General features: G+C 50.2%; 1 protein-coding gene across 2 annotated transcripts in view; it reads left to right on the top strand.

Moving 5' to 3' along the window:
* The first annotated feature begins 1,721 nt into the window (after positions 1-1,721).
* Positions 1,722-6,000, top strand: part of ARHGAP32 (Rho GTPase activating protein 32) — a 196,568-nt gene continuing 192,289 nt past the window's right edge. For both annotated transcript variants that reach the window (XM_034421953.3, XM_087875674.1), the window contains exon 1: positions 1,722-2,055. The gene's annotated coding sequence lies outside the window, so the exon portion shown is untranslated. The remainder of the gene's footprint in view (positions 2,056-6,000) is intronic.

The raw sequence follows: 6,000 nt of genomic DNA, 5'->3' as shown, positions 1-6,000 counted from the left end.
CCTGTCTGGGCCAGAGTTTACACTAAGGAACGTTAAGCCACAAACCAGCCAGCCACATTTGGCCTTAATGTGTAAGACAAACCCAGCCATGATGCTTTACGGTTCCCTCACTGATGCCTCAGCAAGTTGCGGGTTGGCGTCTGAACCGCCTTTCCAAGCAATTAACCACAATCCAGGAATAGGGGAGTCGGGTCCAGCCCCTTTCTCTGTAAGCCCACCTGGGAAGCCCAAATGCAGGTCCGTTTGGAACGGTCGTGAGTCAATTACCAGGCATCTGAATTGTGGCCACACAACCGTGGGGATGCTGTAACACTTGTAAGTGTGAAAAGCGGTCGTAAGTTGCTTTTTCTTCCAGTTACGTTGCGACTCTGAACGGTCACTAAATGAACTGTTGTAAGTCGAGGACTAGCTGTAGAAAAGCAGGGCTGTGTGGGGTGTAGAGGAAAGTGGAGAGAAAAGACCACGTCAAACAGGCTTCCCCAAGGATGCCATGGAAAATCCGTGCATCTCCTGCGCTTTCGCTTCGTTCCACTAATTCACCTCCCTGGTAGGAATGTTGTTGCAAGGAGGAGGAAGAAAACCAGCCACTCCCTTTTTACACCTGCAAAGGCACCAACGCAAAAGCAGGCAATCGCCCCCTCCCTCCCTCCTTCTCTCTCCTCCTCCCTCTCTCGCCCCTTCCTTCCTCTCTCCCGCTCCTCTCTCTCTTCCCGCTCCCCTTCCTTCCCTCTCCTTCATCACTTTCTCCCCCTCCCACCCTCTCCGCCTCTATCTGCCCCTCCCTCTCTACCTCCCCTCTTCCCTCTCTCTCCTTCCTCACTCTCCTCCTCCCTCTCCCCTTCGTTCCCTCTCCTTCTCCTTCCTCACTTTCTCCCCCTCCTGCTCTCTCCCTCTATCTGCCCCTCTATCTCCCCCTCCCCACTCTATCCCTCCCTCTCCTTCCGCACTCTCTCCCCTCCCTCCATCTGCCCCTCCCTCCCCCTTCCATCCCTCTCTCCTTCCTCCCTCTCTCCCCCTCTATCTGCCCCCCTCTCCCCTCCCCTCTCCTTCATCACTCTCTCTCCCCCTCCCACCCGCTCCACCTCTATGTGCCCCTTTGTCTCCCCTTCCTTCCCTCTCTCCCTCCCCTCTTTCCTCTCCTTTCTCACTCTCTCCCTCCCTCTCCCCTTCGTTCCCTCTCTCTCCTTCTTCTCCTTCCTCACTTTCTCCCCCTCCTTCCCTCTTTCTCCCCTCCTTCTGTCTGCCCCTCCCTCCCCTCCCTGCCCCAACCTTCCCCCTTCATCCCTCTCTTTCCCTCTCCTTCCTCCCTCTCTCCCCCTTCTTCCCTCTCTCCCCTCCCTCTGCCCTTCCCTCCCCTCTCCTCTCCATCTGCCGCTCGCCTCCCTCCCGCTCCTTCCGCACTCTCCCCTCCCTCCCCTCTCCCTGCCCCAACCTCCCCCCTTCCATCCCTCTCTCTCCCTCTCCTTCCTTCCTCCCCTCCTTCCCCCTCTCTCCCCTCCTTCCGTCTGCCCCTCCCTCCCCCTCCCCATGCCCCAACCTCCCCCCTTCCATCCCTCTCTCCCCCTCCTTCCCTCCCTCTGCCCCTCCCACCCTTCCTCTCCCCCATCAACTTCCAAACCCGCCCCCCCCTTGAAGCAGCGCCGCACGTTGGAACGTGAGGGGGCGGGGCTTCGGAGGCGCGCGGCCCCGCCTCCCCCTGGCCCCCCTCAGCCGCCGCCGCCGCCGCGCGAGGGGGCGTGGCCTGCGCGCGCCTGCGCCCTGGCCATCTCCCGCCACCGTTGCCTCGTTGCGGCTCCTTCTCCTCCTCAGAGGCGAAGGTGGCGGACGGCCCCCGCGGTGCTGAGGACCCCCCTGGCCGTTTCCTTCCTTCCTCCCTCCTCGGCCTTCCCTTTGCGGCTTCTCCCTTTCGCCGAGCCCCGGCCCCGAGCCGGGATGCGCCCCGCCGCCGCGCGCTGCCTGGAGGCGGCCCCGGCGAGGAGGCGGCGCGGGTGAAAGCAGCCCCGGAGCGGCGGCGGCGGCGGCCAGAGGGGAGCAGCGTCCCTCGACCCGGCGGAGGTAAGCGAGCAGGCGGGGGCGGACCTCGGCGCCCGTTTCCCTCCCCCCTGAAGGTCGGGCTGGGCTGGCGGGGGTGGGGAGGGGGCGGTAGGGGAAGATGGGAGTTGTAGTCCTGCCCCCTCCCCCCCATCCCCTCGAGGACCCCTTAGCCTGACTAGTTTTCACCCTCCCCCCCCTCTCTCTTTTTTTAAAATTGCTTTAGGACTTTCTGGACGGGGGGGGTGGGCTGGCGTTGTGGGGGAGGGAGGGGGAGGGAGAGAGAGACCCCCAACCCAATTCCTTAACGGTCGGCTCTTTTGTCAGGCGGGGGTGAGGGGTGGGGGGTTCGCGCAAAGCACGCTTTTCACCCAGCCATTGTGAGTGTGTGAGTGTGCATGGCTGGAGGTGAAAGGGGGGGGGGCTGGAGAAAAAAAGGGGGGGGAGAGAGGCCATATACTACATTTCTTGATCTTCAGCCGCCTTTTCCCAGAGCTTTTTGTCTGGAGGGAGGGGGGTCCCCCCCTTTTCCCATCCTTGACAATGAGCCATGAGACCCCCCCCCCCCATCTCCCCCTCTCCACCCTTAAAAGCGCTTTTGGGTCGAGCTGGGTTGCTTCTCTCCAGGGATGGACTCTTATTAGGAGCATGAAGCTGGGGTTTTGTGGCTTCATAGCTGACTTTGCGGAAGGGTCTCGGGGACCCCTGGGGTGGAGTAGGGGGGTGGAACGAACCCAGGCCACCATGCACAGATCTGCAGCTTGGAAATGCATGGCTGGTGGAAGGAGTGGGGGGGGGGTTGGGGGGAAGAGAAAAGGTTGAAACTAGGCCTTGGGTTCAAAACCTGCAGTGGGGTTGCTTTCCCTCTTTATAGTCAACGGTGCCCAGGATTGAGTAGAATCTATGCATGGGATAATCTTCATTCTTTTCCCTTTGGGGTTGTCGTTCCCCCCTTCCCCTTAATAAAGTGTATTGGGGGGGGTACTGCTCAGTAACAACCTTTGTAAAAGGAAGGCTGGCCGCTCTCCGCAGGGTTTTCCTTGAGTCAGGGATTGCAATGCCTGGTGGGCTTCTTGAATCAAGCGGGCAGGGCTTTGGCTGGGATGCTGCTGCTACCTGGGCGATGGGGGAGATGGTTGCCTACAGCTTGGACCAAGGAAATAACAAAAGACTCATGCAGCACCCTAGAGGTTTATTATGACGTAGGTTTCTTGCGGACGACACTCTACTTCACCGGACACATGGGCTGTTGTCGTGACAGGATTGCGTACAGAAAACCGTGGCTTGGAGCTGCGTTGCATAGTAATGCTTGCCTTGTTCTGTTGAAGGGCCAAGGACTTATGTACTTTGAATGGCTCTTTCAGGATCTTCCTTTGTGACTTTCCCTTGAATGAGCTTTGGCACATAAAACCTTAAGAGAGAATTCCAGATACTGCACAAGGCTTAATAAACATGGTTGTTGGTTGCATGTTCCTGTGATTGTGTGGAAAAGAAAAGACTTCCATGGAGCTGGGCAATCTCGTCTGGTGAGGAGGATTACTTTCAGTTAAGTTTGAATCAGATATTGCAGTTTTAAGGCTGCCTTGGGAGTACGGTCATTCAAACACCTCCCTTTTGCTAAATCGTGTTCAGTTAGGATTTGGCTGCACATTTACTGAAGTTCCATGGCCCCTAGATCTCAACCATTCTATAATCCAGCTTTTAAATATAGATGCTGGAAATCCATTGATTAAAAATGACACAATAGTTGATTTCCCACACTAGAAGCAATTAGACTAGATGATAATCTGGTCTAATCCAATGTTCTCTGACTGGCCTCTTTAGAACCTTAACATTATATCGAAGTGGCATGCTTGAACCCCTTCTCCATTCTTTCTCCTGCACATTGGGGTTTTTTTTTCTCCTGCTTTGAAGGAAGGATGTCTCTTAGGACGTTCCCTAGAGTTCCAAATACAAAAATCTGGTCTGGCAAAAGAAGATGTCATGATGGGACAGATAAGGATGTCACATTGTGAAGGTGTGACCAGGGCTTCATTCTTATTCAGCTAGGTTCCTCAGAAGTTTGGGGCTTGGGAAAGCACAAGGAGATTGGTTGTATACCTTTAGGTGAAAGTAACTTCCCTGTTTTTTTGAGACTCTTATTTCTCTGGGGATGGGTGGGTGGGGAATGATGTCACTGCCGAGGCAGTGACACTTGAAAGTTTTGTTGGAAAAGCCATGAGTGGCTCTATGGTCCCTGGAGTTCTGTCAGGCCCTAAAATAAGGACATTGCTTTACAATCAAAGGACATCTACTCAGTACTATGCGGTAAGAATTCTAAGAGATTCTTGAGAAGTGCCAAGCTAAGAAAGTTGGTGTAAGACTCTGCAGGCAAGTGCTGAAGGATTGAAAGAGAAGGGTATTCTGGAATGTGCTAATGCAGCCATGAAACATTATGATTGTGGCTTCTATCGTGATAGGGAGAAATTCCTTCATAAGCAATTGTGTCCTTCATGAGTGCTGCAATGAACAGAGGCTAACAAAGAACCTGTGCCATTTCCTGAATCTGCTGTTCGTTCTAATTATGTGCAAGGAATGCAGTGTCTTGAATTGATGCTGTTTAACCTTTTCTGTTTAAGAAGCTTTACGTAAAAAAGTTCTTAGGCTTCCAATGTAAGCATTGCAAACAGTCTGTTTTGTTGATGGATAAATAGAATGTTTCCATTGCTTTATTTTTTTGTTTTCTCAAAATGTTTAACTTACAGGGCTCCGTTTGAAACTTTTGTTTCAAACGAAAGTTGATTCCTTTTTGTTGTTTGGGGAAGAGAGTGAAACAAGATTTTGAAGTACTTTGTTGCTCATTTAAGCCTCTTAGCATCACATGAAATAAATACATTGAATGAGGATGACAATAAGATGTCTATAGTTACAGTCCATAGAAAGTACGTTAGTATTGTGCGGTGGTTTGTGAAAGGGGAGCTTTCGATATTCATGATACATAATAGCTAAAATCTTGTGAAAGGATGCATACAAATAGATTTTGAACTAAATGTATAGAGCATAAATGGAATTTTTTATGTTTGGGCATCTTGTTACCATCTGGAAATAACATTCAAAGTTGAGAATTTTGAACGGACGGGAATATCTACCTTAGCAAAACCCCATTCTGTATACATTTGAGCTATTTTTAGTCTTGGCAATTATCAAACGCTAACTCTCATATATACAATATATGGATAGATGTACAAATACATGTACAAATACAGCCTCGTTAGGACTGTCACTAATACCATTTGATGGTTCAGGCAACCACGTTTTAATTGGGAGGCTCCTTAACTGGGTATATATTTGCAGAGGTATAATAGTTCGCTGTAGCTTTTTGGCTAAACCCTTTCTTCATGCAATTATTGTAGCACTTTACGGATATTTTTACCAAAGCAATGATGTTGATAGGCAATATATTTTATTTGCTAATACTTCAATGCTGCAGATCATTTGTGTGAATGAACTATGTCATTTTCATTGATTGTGAAAAAGAAAAAAAAACCGGGATGATCTGGATTTCTGTTTGGAAGATTTCCAGTCAGTCGATATAATATTCAATAGCACTTAGACTTATATATCGCTTCATAGTGCTTTACAGCACACTCTAAGCGGTTTACAGAGTTAGCACCCAACAGTCTGGGTCCTGATTTTTACCAACCTCGGAAGGATGGAATTAAAGGACTGTCTCTCTTTAATATATATATATATATATATATATATATATATATATATATATATATATATATATATATATATATATATTATAATGCTTTGCTAAGAAGTAAAAAAAAAAGATTGAAGCTGCTTGCAGCATGGGATACGTTCCTTGATATATTTATACATCTACAACCTTTTGAAACAAGGCTGACTCATTTGGGAAGAAGAAACGCACCTTCTGCTTGCAGAGGTTGCTGTAGGTGGATTTAAATGAAGCTCAAGTCACTT

Source organism: Pantherophis guttatus, chromosome 9 (genome assembly GCF_059756535.1).
Source record: "Pantherophis guttatus breed Tessera chromosome 9, ASM5975653v1, whole genome shotgun sequence".
Classification (NCBI taxonomy): Eukaryota; Metazoa; Chordata; class Lepidosauria; order Squamata; family Colubridae; genus Pantherophis; species Pantherophis guttatus.
Note: the sequence above shows the minus strand (reverse complement) of the source record. Positions and strands in the feature narration are given on the sequence as shown.